We start from the raw sequence: 14,435 nt of genomic DNA on the forward strand, positions 1-14,435 counted from the left end.
AAATTTATTCAGTAAGGTCACATAGTACAAAATAAATGTACAGAAATATGTCACATTTCTATATACTAACAATGAAGTAGCAGAAAGATAAATTAAGAAAATAATTCCATTTATGATTGCACCAAAATAATAAAATACATAGAAATAACTTAACCAAAGAGGTTAAAGACCTATACTCTGAAACCTATAAATATTGATGAAAAAAATTGAAGATGACACAAACAAATGGAAAGATACTCCATGCTCATGGACTGGGAGCACAAATATTGTTACAATGTTTATACTAGGCAGGCTGTATGCTTCTCTCCACTTGACAGATAGTTGCATCTCATGGTAGAGTGCCAGCCATGTCCCCAAGACATAATGGTGAAGGTAAATGGATTTGCCCATATTGGGTGTTCGGTTAACAGGACTGCTTTTAACTCTGTGGATATTGTTGCCATCAATGACCTCTTCATTGACCTTATATACATGGTATATATGTTCCAGTATGAGTCCACCCACAGCAAATTCAGTGGCACAATCAAGGTTGAGAGAGAGAAACTTGTCATCAGTGGAAAGCCCATCTCCATATTGCAAGAATGAGACCCTGCCAACATCAAATGGAGTGATGCTAGTGCTGAGTATGTTGTGGAATCCATTGGTGTCTTCCTCACTGTGGAGAAGGCTGTGGTGTCTTCATCATTGTGGAGAATACTTGACATGTGGGGCCAAGACAGTCAACATCTCTGTCCCTTCTGCTGATGCCCCCATGTTTGTGATGGGCATGAACCATGAAAAATATGACAACACCCTCAAGATTTTCAGTAATGCCTCCTGCACTACCAATGGCTTGGCTCTTTTGACCAAGGTCATCCACAACTTTGGCATCATGGAGGGACATATGACCACAGTCCATACTGTCACCTCCACCCAGAAGACAGTGGACAGTCCCTCTGGGAAGCTCTGGTTTGATAGCAGAGGGGCTACCCAGAACATCACCCCTGCTTCTACTGACACCACCAAGGCTGTAGGCAAGGTCATCTCTGATCTGAATGGGAAACTCACTGGCATGATCATCCATGCCCCCACCAGTGGATCTGACCTGCTGCCTGGAGAAAGCTGCTAAATACAATGACATCAAGAAGGTGGTAAACAGGCATCAGAGGGCCTCCTCAAGGGCATCCTGGGCTACACCAAGCACCAGGTTGTCTTCTGTGACTGTAACAGTGACACCCACTCCACCTTTGATGCTGGGGCTGGCATTTGCTCTCAACAACCACTTTCCCAAGCTCATTTCCTGATATGATCATGAATTTGGCTACAACAACTGGCCTCCAAGGAATAAGAGTTCCCTAGACCACCAACCCCAGCAAGAGGAAGAGAGAGGTCCTCAGCTGGTGGGGAGTTTTTGCCCCAACTCATCTCCCAACAGACTGAGAATCTCCCAACCTCTACACAGTTTCCATCCCAGAACCCTTAAAGAAGGGGAGGGGCTTGGAGAGCCCTATCTTGTCATGTACCATCAATAAAGTATACTATACCCATACAAACAAACAAACCAAAACCTATACTACCCAAAGAATCTACACATGTAATGCAATCTCTATCAAAGTAGCAACAGCATTTTTCCCAGAACTAGAACAAACAATCCTAAAATTTATATGGAACCACAAAACCCCCAAATAGCCAAAGCAATCTTGAAAAAGTAGGACAAATCTAGAGGTGTAACAATCTCAGATTTCAAGATATTCTACAAAGCTGTAGTAATAAAAATAGTATGGAACTAGCACAAAAATAGACACATGGATCAACAGAACAGATTAGAAAGCCCAGAAATAGACCCACAATTACATAGTCAAAGGTCACTTTCTCATCCCATAACACAAAAATAAACTCCAAATGGATTAAAGACCTACATGTGAGGCCTGAAACCATAAAACTCTTAGAAGATACCATAGGTAGTAATTTATCTGACACTGGCTATAGCACCATTTTTCTAGATAAAGCTCTTGATTAAAGGGAAAGAGAAGCAAAAATGAACTATTGAGACTACATAAAAAACAAACAAACAAACAAACAAACAAACCTTCTGCATAGCAAGAGAACAATCAGCAAGACTAATAGACAATCTACTGAATGTGAAAAGATATTTTCACATAACATATCTGATAAAGTATTAGCATCCAAAATATATAAAGAATGTATAACAGTCAACAAAAACCCAAACAATCATTAAAAATGGGCAGAAGGCATGAACAGAAATTTCTCCAAAGAAGACCTACAGATGGACAACAGACACATGAAAAGATACTCATCATCACTAATTATCAGGGAAATGCACATCAAAACCACAATGATATATCACCCCATACCTGTCAGAATGGCCAAAATAAAATCACAAGAAACAAGTGTTGGCAAGGATGTAGAGCAAACAGAACCCTCGTGCAGTGTTGGTGTGAATGCAAATGAGTGCAGTCACTGTGGAAAACAGTGTGGAGGTTCCTCAGAAAATTAAAAATAGAATTATAATATAATCTAGTAATTCCACTACTAGGCATTTACCCCCAAAAAAACAAAAACCCTAATTTGAAAAGATATATACACCCCTGTTTATTGCAGCATTATTTATAATATTTGCAATCACATGGATTGAGCTAGAGAGTATAATCTTAAGTAAAATAAGTCAGTTGGAGAAAGACAAGTACCATATGATTGCACTCTTATGGGCAATTTAAGAAACAAAACAAAGAAACAAAGAAAAAACAGAGATAAACATAAAAACAGACTCTTAACTGTAGAGAACAGATGATTACCAGAGAAAGGGGTGGGTGGGGGCATGGTTGAAATAGGTGAAAGAGATTACAAATACACTTGTCATGGTGAGCACTGAGTAATGTATAGAATTGTTGAATCACTATATTGTACACCTGAAACTAATATAACTCTGTTAACTATACCAGAATAAAAAAAATAAATTAAAACATAATTACTATAAAGCAGATATAAGATGTTTCTGTGTCTCAATCTCTTCCCCTAGTTTTTCCAGATCTCCTGTCAATTTCTCAGGTCTGATTCTTTCCACTTACAGGGATTAGTATAGTTGCCTCCTTACTTCTTTCTCAAGTTCTAGCGTACCTCACCTCCAAAATATCCTCCACTTGACTGCTGGGCTACTGTAGGGAGTAGTAAGTCTGAACATTTATTCCTTTGCCTACAAAATCCTTCATAGATTCCCAATGTCAGCAAATAAACTCAATCTCCTTAGCTTAGCACGCTGTCTCCTGACCTGTCCTCTGTCTAGGAGTATCATCTCTTTTCACTCCTTTAGACCATTGCTAAGCTCTAGCTTTATTGAACTGGTTGAGGTTTATAATAACTGGCATATTATTTGCCATACCCACCCAGGCCTTCACTCCTGTGCTTCCCTTCTATGTAGTTAATGCATCATTGCACATTATTTTAGCCTAATATTACCTCTGCAGAAAGGTCTTCCTGTCAACTCTACCTGCTCCCACTTAAAACCAAGTTCCTCTTTATATCACATCAGACTGCCATTGATAGCCTTTTTTGTCTCCTTGTGTAATGTTGGTTTCCTCCATTAGAGTACTCCTCTTTGAGGCAAGGAACCTGTCTATTATGGTCACTGTTTTATCTCTGGAGTTTAGTGCAGTTTCTGTTACACATAATGGCTATTCCACAAATACAGGTTGAATGATGAAGTAAATGTGCTCATAGAACAAACAGATTTGAGGGCTCAGTGGGACTCATCTGCATTAAGAAGAAAAAAAATCAGGGACATTTGACCTTGGTTCTAAATCCAATTTTCCAGTAAAACAATTATACTTTTAGCAAGATGTGATGGCCATTTAAATTGGGACAAATAATCCATCCAAATCCCAAAACACATTCCCCCTCTTTTATGATGTTGACCTATACTCATGACATATTTGGTATAAAGCTCTTAATTTCTTGATCCCCTCTTCCCTGCAGGTTAATCTAAAATTCTATGCCTGCCTGTATTGCTTTTCTATAGAAAACTGTCCTACCTACATATCTTCAAACTAATTCTGTGACTTCTCAGTGACAAACACGATAAGAACACTAAAAAATATTTGCTTTTTTCAATATTTCTTAATTTATTTTGGCACTGTTTATTTGGCATGTGATTCACAGACTTATTTAGTCATTCAATATTTAATGACTTGAAAGGTGCTCTGTGCAAAGCACTGTGGGAGGCACGAGGACGAAATATGGTCCCTTTCTTCTCTGAAAATGCTCAGCATAAAGTAGGGGATATAAACATTATTAAACTCAAACATTATTGACAATAGCTTCATGACATAGTAAGAATCTCAAATGCAATTGGAGGAGGGAGACCTGAGTTCTCCTCTCTAGATTGAGCATTAAGTGACTATGATATTTGCACGTAACTTTAACTTTCTGGGCCTTAGTTTCTTATTTGTCATAAGGGATTTGAATTACATAAACACTAAATTAGTTTTCTAATTTATACAAATTGTTGTGGATTTAAGAAATTAAATTTTAAGAAATAAAATTTCTAGCAATGTGGCAAATATTAAATAAATAGTAATTCTCAGTTGGCAAATTTCTTTTGACATGCACCTTCCTATAAACTGTTAGCAGATGTGTAAATTGGTGTAACCTATTTATAAGACTTAAAAACGTGAGTTGAGCATGCAATTCTAATTTACAAGAAATTCTGTTACAACAGAATTTTTAAGCTATTTAATAATTGCATAAATATACACAATTAAGAGAGCAGATGAACACTTCATGGTGCATTTCAGCCATTAATTCTATTTTTGGAAAGTATTCAAAACCCTTACAAAGTATTAGACCCTCTTTTAGGTGATGCACTTATAACTTAATTCTTGCCACAAATGTATGAAGTAACACTATTAGTATGACAACATTGCAAATGAGATTATAGTTAAATAATCCACTTAGTGTATGTCTAGCGTGTAATAGGGTCAGGATTTGAACTGAGACAGTTTACTCCATAATCCAAACAGAGCTGTGCCAAGCTCTGCTTTTCCATGGGGCAAAATAGTATGACGTAAAGCAAAATATAGAGGATGAATCTGAGGTAAAATATAGGTGGAAACAATCAGAAATAATAGGCAAGAATTAATGAGTATGTGAGGACAGTGGAAATGGAAAAAGAACAGATAGCTTGAGATATATGTGACAGGATTGTGGAGAATCAAGGAATTGAATGTGGAGGGAAATAGAAGAAATTATGGGGGTTAATTAATAATGACAATAACTATACTAATGCTGCAGCTCCTATTTATTAAAAAGCTACCGTTTCAAATACTGTCCTAGTTATTTAACACACTGTCGTACAGATTAACAGGATTTGATTAGTAGAGATAATTAAGTTGAATCCAATTTCAAACTCATGGGGTTTGAAGTGCCCAGGGGATATGCTAACTATTGAGGTATCTTTAGATGAGAGTGAATGATGCAGAATGAATCAGAGAGAATCTGGGAGATTTCTCCTCCTCAAGAGAAGCAGGAATCTCAGAAAGCAGAAATTTTAATGGTATTTCTAGTTTTCTATCTATTGATTTATTGATCTATCTTCAGTTTTACAAGCATTAATTTTGTAAGTTATAAGTCACAATATACCCAAAAGAAGTCACCTCTTCATTTTTTTTGTGTAACTGATTTTTCTCATGAGACTTCACTCACTAGGTGGTGATCGACAAAACACAGACACACACAAATAAAAAAAAACACAAACAGGCAAACTGTTTTAAGCCATTCCTCCTTTTTGAACAATCTGTGTGATTTTTTAGTCTTCTGTTACAAAATATTTCAAAATTATAGAAAAGAGTAGAATAAAACATTATAACCTCAATTTATCCATTATCTACACTTAATAATCAACAGCATTTTACCAAGTTGATTTTATCTTTTTTTTTTCTTGCTGTGGTATTTTATTTTAGTTTTTAAATGTTTATTTATTTTTGAGACAGAAAGAGAGAGAGAGAGTACACAGCAGGGAGAGGCAGAGAGAGAGAGATGAGAGGGAGACAGAAGATCTGAAGCGGGCTCTGTGCTAATAGCAGAGAGCCAGATGTGGAGCTCCAACTCACCAACTGTGAGATCATGACGTGAGCCCAAATCAGACGCTTAATCGACTGAGCCACTGAGGCACCCCTCTTGCTGTGTATTTTAAATTTAATCACAAACATCATTACATTTCACCTCTAAGTATTTTGAATGCATCCCAAAGAAATAGGTACTTTTTCCTTTATATCTTTTCTATAACTATTATACCTTGAAATTAATGATATTTTAGTACCATCTAATATTCACTCTATTTTTTAAAATTCCCTAATTGTCCTCAATGAGCATCATATTTGTTCAAAGCAGGATCAAATAAAAGATCATAATTGCATTTTATTTTACCTGAAAGAGTCCTTTTTTTTTTTGTTGTTGTTGATCTAGAAGAGTCTCTCCTTTTCTTTTTATACCACCAACTTGTTGAAGATAGCAGGTCAATTGTCCTATAGAATGACACATATGTAGCTTGAACCCTTCTAATAAGAAAACTTTGCAGATGATGCTATATGCTTCATATTGCATTATGTCAGAAGGTACATGACTTCTGGTTGTCCCACCATTAGTGATGCTAAGATTGATTACTTCATTAAAGAGTTTATAAAGTTATACTTTCTCTTTGCAACATATATTTCATGGGTCATACTTTATATCCATTCAAATATTCAGTCCTCTGTGAACATATTTCACTCAATAGTTTTAGTGTGCATGGGGATCCTTGTTTAAATAAATTATTTTATGAGGGTTACAAAACATGCAGTTTCTTTTTACTACATATTTAATCTTTCAAACATGTTTCCCCTTATACACACATACACACATTTTTCTCCAAAAAGTGATATTTAAGTGTATGAGAGGGATTACCATGTCCTTGAAGAAAAAAAATATAGGGCCTCAAATCTACATGGAATCTGCTAGATTCTCTCTCTTTTTAAATGCTTATTTACAGAGAGACAGAAGGAGAAACAGAGAGACAGAGGGAGACAGAGTGAGAGTGGGGGAGGGTCAGAAAGGGAGACACAGAATCTGAAGCAGGCTCTAGGCTCTGAGCTGTCAGCACAGAATCCAACACAGGGCTCGGGCCTACAAGCTGTAAGATCATGACCTGAGTCGAAGTCGGACGCCCAACCAAATGAGCCCCCCAGGTGCCCCTAGATTCTCTTAATTATCAGTATTCTTCATCAGTGGCCTTAGTGTTTGGTCTCCTAGAGTTGGCAGCTCAAGGTTCTCAATGACACTTCTGATCTATTCTCTTGTGTCTCAGACAGGGCTGGTCGCTGCCACCTATCTGATTTTATCTCATCTAGGCTCTTGTAGATGCAACTTCTGCATGTCTACCACATTACCTATCTTGCCAGGGCCTAAACTGTCTATGCCAAATTATTGCTGTCAGGTTTCATCACTCTGTGTTACCATGGTCTAATCTATGGAAGGACTGTTGCTACCAAATTGGCTATAATCTGTGTACCAGAACCCAAAGGGAACAAGGGAGTCTTTGGTCCTTTCTGCATAGACAAAATGAATATGGCTTGGGAAATATGACCATTGTTTTGGTTTGCCTGGATCTGAAGTATTTCCCAGCAAATGAACATTTCAGTGCTAAAACTGGGATAGTTCTATGAAAACCAGAACAGATAAGCATCCTATCAGGAAAGCTAAAAAAGAAGCCCTCTGTCTAACAGTGCCATGCTGCAGGGGACACTTGGCTGGCGTTGCTACAGGTTGGCCTTAGACAGATATGTATAGTAATCTCCTTTCAGGGACCCTCTGCCTTCAGCATCTCCCTCAACAACTCCAAACACATCTCTCTCCTCTGGCAATTTGGTCTAGGTATGGAACATGGGAAGACTTGCCTAGCTCTCTGCTTTGCTGCCAAAATGGAACCCTTTCTTCTTCCATAATCTCAGACAAAATGGAGACATTTTTGTTTTTCCTTTTCACTTTCTCAATACCCGGGATTTTCCCTAGACCATTAGAGACACATACTAGGTGTTTCCTTCTGCCAGGTTACATTCTGACGCTAGCTTCACAGCTAAGCCTTAGTAGAGATAGAACACAAGAAATAAAGGTAGCCTTCTTGATAAGGAAGCCTGCACTGCAAAGTGCTTCAAAATCATTTTATCTCAAATATACATTCTTCCTCATAGGAATTCATATCTCTCATATGCTTTAAAATATAATGACAAATGTATGGGGGCTTTGAAAATCATGTTGCATTAAAGGAGAAAAATGTTCCTGAAGAGATGACACTAAAAAATTTTCCCCTTGCTATTTTCATTATGTGAACTGGCTGGATGATAGGTTGAATGGAATTTAAAAGCATCTAGAGAATATTCTGATACTTGGTACTTCCAAAGTCTTTGTGAATACTTCTATTTCTCAGTCACACCTTATCTGACATCCATCTATATGGTAGACGTTATGTGGCCAATGAAATTCCGTAATATTTTTTAAGCCATATGGCAACTATGTCTTCTAAATTCTCTCAAGTGTTTTGACTCATGGAGATATAGGGCATCACGGGTACTCTGCAAAGAAAGTACAATGATTTATACTAGTTAGTAGAGGTGGGACATAAACTTTGTATTTCTGAGGTTTTGTTCAACACTGTTTTCTGTTACAACAAACTGTTGATTAGATCTCCTGGGACTAAAGGCTTCTGGAAGACAATGTACCTTCTGGAAGAGAAAGCACAGGAGATGATCTTTTTCATTTCTTTCTCTAAGTAATTTGGTAGATTAAGAGATAGGGCTTAGAATAAAGTTGTAAAATTTAAGGGGGTGCCAAAAAAACTTGGTAAGCAAGGTATTTGAACACAATCTATTGGTCAAAATTAATGCAAAAATGAATGATATATCAAATATTAACATTTATTTTTTTAAATTTTTAATGTTTATTTCTGAGAGAGAGAGGAAGAAAGAGAGAAAGAGAGAGAATGAGCGGGGGAGGGGCAGAGAGAGAAGAAGACACAGAATCCGAAGCAGGCTCAGCCTCTGAGCTGTCAGCACAGTGCCCGATGTGGGGCTCGAACTCACCAACCATGAGATCATGACCTGAGCCGAAGTCGGACAGCTAACCAACTAAGCCGCTCAGGCGCCCCTCAAATATTAATATTTAAATACAGATGGGATAAGTATTGTGAAGTTTCCCTTCTGCCTTAAGCTGTAATATGGCTCTACATGGCACTCTATAGAGTCCTTTAAAGGACTTTCTGTCCAGCTGCACAAGGTCAGGGTCAACTCCTGCAGTGGTTGCCACAACAGAAGATCCCTGCCTTATCCATGGTCTCACTCTTCCCCACTCACATGCATAACAGAGTGAGGCGGAGGAAGCAAAGCCCAGATATTTTGACAAATCAAAAAAAAAAAAAAATTCTAAGGCACCGCTTCCTCCAACTCCCCGTTTGACTGGCCAGGCTTTATCTCACATGCATTTGTTTGACTTCTTTCTCTGCCCAATTCTGTTTCTTTTACCTTCCTTCACAGGTGCTGATCCTTATAACATCTTGCACTTCAATCTCTGACTTACCATCCATTTCCAGAGACCCTAACCTGAGACTGGGATGAAGTCTTAAAGCCTCCCTCATTCAGGTATCCCAGTTTTGATTGAAAATTTGAGTTAGCAGGGTGCCTAGGTGGCTCAACAGGTTAAGCACCCAACTTTTGATTTTGGCTCAGGACATGATCTCATGGTTCATGAATTCAAGCCAGGCATTGGGCTCTGTGCTGACAGTGTGGAGAGCCTGCTTGGGATTCCCTGTCTCCCTATGTGCCCCTTCCCCACTCATGCTCTCTATCTCAAAATAAATAAATAAACTTTGATAAAAAAGAAAATTTGAGTTAGCTTGTTTTAGTTTCTCTTCTTAAAAATCTAAGGGAAATATTATTTATAATGCTGTCAGGAGAATAGGAACGAACTATAGACAAGTTTTAAGCAAATGAATACACACATCTGCAATCAAACAGATGGAATTATAAATAATAATCGACCATAACTACAGTGTAGTTTTATTATTGACAGTCAGTCCTGTCTCATGCACAGTTAAAGCCCTGTGCTTAGACATATTAGAGTACTGATTTCTCATGGTAATTGTTCACATTCTCCTTTTTTGTTTATACTTCCCTTTTGGTTCCTCTATTTATCACAAGATCCCATACCACACTAGCTACATACTCACATGATTCACTATTGTGGATAGTCCCCAAAGCTTTGGTCAGAATGTACTCAAAATTATTTAATAAAAAAGAATTTCTGTTCCATATACAAGACTTCAGCTGCATTTCTGTTTAATCTATTTCTTCTTCTTAGTAATCATTGTACAGATTTATACAAATGCTGCAAATTCAGGAAATATTTTCCCCTTAAAAGCAAACATGTTTAGCTGGCCAAGAAGCTTCAGCAATATTTCTTTTTATGAATGACTTACAAAGGGATTACATGGGCTTCCAAGAAAATGAAAAAAAAAATTTTTCCTACTCAAAGCAGGAAACAATCTGGTTTGGGTTGAGTGTTACCAGAAAAATGATCTCCTCTGAGGTACAATCCTTTTCACATATAGTATTTTTCCCACTCCCTTCCCCCTGCCTCCCTTCCTTCTTTCCTCAATTGCAGAGCCCTGCCTTACCTGAGATTCTGCCCTTTCCAAGTTGCCCACATCTGGGAAATGTTGCATCATACCTTATACATTCCAGCCTCAATGGAATTTCACTGTTAGTTGTTTTGTGTTTATGATATACAAGTTATATTTACATCTAGTTATAAATATTTTTTTTCTACCAGAATACAAAAAAAAAAAATCACTGGTGGGACTCAAACTTGATATTTGGCAGTGACTAATCAAGTCACTTTTATGGATTTCAACTTTTTCTTCCAGCATATGGCGACATTAGCTGAAATATTGTTGAAATTTGCACCGTCAAAGTTACAAAGTTGAATGATAATGTGGTTTCTCTCGAGAAAGCGCAGCTTTGGAGAATTGCATGTAATTTTACAGATTGAGCAGAACTGTGTGCATGTGTGGGGACTATCAAGTGAATTATGGATTTGAATTTTAGGACTTTTATTCAGTAGCTAGAAGGCCTGAGACATATCATACAACCTCTCAGATTCTTAGTTTATTCATCTGTGAATGGAGATAATGGGGATAATAATAACTAACTAGCCTGGATATTAAGAAGATATGAGAACCCCTTCCCCCCACAATAGTAATCCATGGTTTATAGTAGTTACTTTATATCTGCTATCTATCATTACCACTGGAGAATTTACAATATTTTTTAGCCCACTTTCTTTTTTAACAGTTTTGCTTGACTTTTAGTTTCTGAGTTTATACATAGGTATTAATTTGCACAATTTTGTAATAGGTAAAGTGCTTTGAGCTCTCAGAGAAAAGCATTATGCAAGTAGAATATTATTATTCACTGCACTGATGTGTGAATGCTCAAGGCTCCTAGACACATTCATCTTAAAGGATGTATTAACTTCAAAATCTACATGAACCCTGTAAATGCACACTTAATAAACACTGACAATTTATAAGTTTTCACTTTTCTGTTAAAAGTAAAATAATAACAAAAAGTTAATGTAACACAAAATTTATGACATGATTGTAAAATGTGAGCATTTTAATCTTTAAGTTAGTATTAACCTCTGGCAAATTAAATGTAGGGAATTATAATAAGAGATCTTGCCAATCATTGACAATTACAGCCAAAGTCCTGTCTATATACATTTGAGCTATGTACATTTCCTTATTATTATATCATCTTACATTTGCATTAACTTGACACAGCATTCTTGTATATATTTCTAAATCTCATAATTATCCTGTGAGAAAGCAAGCCAGGGATAATTAATCCTTTATTAAATAACTGAAAAAATAGAGGCACAGAGAGCTTAAGTCATTGGTCTATCACATTAGAGTCTTATGTTCACACTATATTCACTCTATTGATGGAAATGTACAGAGCATGTAAGGAGGATCATCATTGGTTCAATTTGTTTGAAGTGTAGATTTGAGGTGTGGGTTGGAACAGTTGAAAAGATACTTGAAATTAATGCTAAGAAATTTGGGTATTTAGAGGCACATGGGTGCATCTGAGGCTCAGACCATTAAGCATCAGATTTCGGCTCAGGTCATAATCTCACTGTTTGTGAGTTCAAGACCCAGGTCAGACTCTCTGCTGTCAGCACAGAGCCCACTTCAGATCCTCTGTCCCCCTTGCTCTCTGCCCCTCCCCCACTCACACACTACTTCTTTCTCTCTCTCAATAATAAACATTAAAAAAAAGAAATTTAGGTATTATTAATATATTTTTTAAATTTAAATTTAAATTTTAAGTAACCTCTATATGCAATGTGGGGCTCAAACTCACAACCCCAAAATCAAGAGTCACATGTTCCATTACGGACCCAGCCAGGATCTCCGAAATTTGGGCATTTTTATGGATAGAATGAGAGAGGAAAAATTGAAGGCATGGCAAATGCTCTCCTCATGGGAACCGTGCTCTGAGATCAATATGGTGGAGCACGAGGATAGACAGAAGGTGAACAGAAATAGAGGCAGACTAACTAATTCGAACAGTTCAGAAAATAAGGTAATGATAAACAAAACCATCAAGGAAGCGGTATCAAAGTGTGACTGTAGAGAAGGCTAAATTGTTGAAATACTTGGGAATATAGGAATTGTAGAGAATTAGAGAGGATACAGTGATGAAACTCCTCTCCTTTACATTGAGTTCTGAACCAATTAGGGAGAAGGGCACGGGGTTCTAAAAGATAGAGATAAGTTAAATCTGCTTAATGGCTAAGGTTCCTGGTTTGGACACAATATAGCCAATCAGCTTGCTGTATTTGAACCAGTCTTTCACATTGTCATTGGCATGAGTGGATAACTTTAGAACTCACTGGTGTGGACTTTTTTGGCAAACAGACATGGAGAAGTGGTGTATGCCTAGCATGTTTGCATTTGTGAGCAATTTGTTTCTGAAAAGGGAGGGAGGGGGAAGCTGAAATAAACATGTTTAGTATTTTCTTCTAAACTTGCTAATCAGAAAATCTCTTCTCTTCCTGCGACGAATGAATAATAAGGGGTAAGGAAAGATTCCGACTTTTGACCAAAGCATGATTCTGGGCAAGTCCCTCCACAGGGAAATATAGAACTTGGCATTAAGTGAAATGGAACAAAATCATCTTTGAATGATTTAGCCATTTGGAAATAATCAGTGATAAACTCAGCTTAAAGCAGGGTTTGTCAGCCACAGCCCTAATCATATATTTGAGCAGATAATTAATCGTTGTAGGCGGCTATCTTGTGCATTGTAGGTCCTTGGCCTCTGCCAATATCATATCCCCAGTATAACACCCCAAAATGTCTCCACACATTGCCACATTTCTCCTGGGAAATTTCACCTTTCCCCTCCATCCTATTGAGAATGACTGGCCTAAATGGCAAAGGCTATGAACCATGGCTTTGTGTTCATCTCAGGGATCTAAGTCTTAATCTTCCTAAATTAATTTTCATGAGTCTCTGCAAAGTGTATTACCTGGCTGTTTTTATCTTAGATGTAAATGACCATGTCTATCAATATGAGGGAAATACAATTTACATTAGACCTCAAATTTTAGAAAATACTTTGATAGCTGGATAGCTGGGAGACCACTGATGGGAATTCATTATACATAATTCTTTCCTAGTTTGGAAGGATATTCTTTGGTTTATAAAGTGTTTTTAAAATCCTCTTTGTCAGAGATGGAAGATTGTACTTATTATACAAGGACGTACATAGGAAAAAAGGATCCAGGTGCCACTATGATTAATAACACCCTTGTCATTATTGCCATTTTCTCACAGGCATCTAATTATGTGTTTTCTGAAGATATTATTTCAGCATGGGGATATAGTTATATCCATCTGGAACAGGAGGGAATGCCATTGTAGGAAACATGAAATAAAAACTAAAACACCATAAAATACTCGACAATATTCAACAATTTGGGTTAGAACAAACAGCATTAGGATTAAAGTAAGTCTTGTGTTCAAGAACCAGTTTTGCTCCTGACCTGCTTCTTTACTTTGAAAAAGTCATATATTTCTGGGACTAAGTTGATGCATGAAAGCCAAATCAACTCTCCACAATGCTGCATAGTTGGCTAGATGGGGTGGAAATCTTTTTCTGATTTTTATTTGTCCTGAAGACATAATTGTCACTTAGATTTGTTTTCAATTCCCCAATATTGGTAATCCCGGGCATTGGCCTCTGTCTTGGTCACTACAAAAGTCAGTTTCCTGTTAGATCAAGCAAATTCCCATTAGTACAATAGGAGTTTCCTGCCTCAACATACTGCTCTGGTTTCTCATTCAC

The 14,435-nt window shown here is 37.3% G+C and overlaps 1 pseudogene; it reads left to right on the plus strand.

Moving 5' to 3' along the window:
• Positions 1-360: 360 nt before the first annotated feature.
• On the plus strand, positions 361-1,511 carry LOC125921585 (glyceraldehyde-3-phosphate dehydrogenase-like; annotated as a pseudogene).
• Positions 1,512-14,435: the final 12,924 nt, after the last annotated feature.

Source organism: Panthera uncia, chromosome C2, assembly GCF_023721935.1.
Source record: "Panthera uncia isolate 11264 chromosome C2, Puncia_PCG_1.0, whole genome shotgun sequence".
Classification (NCBI taxonomy): domain Eukaryota; kingdom Metazoa; phylum Chordata; class Mammalia; order Carnivora; family Felidae; genus Panthera; species Panthera uncia.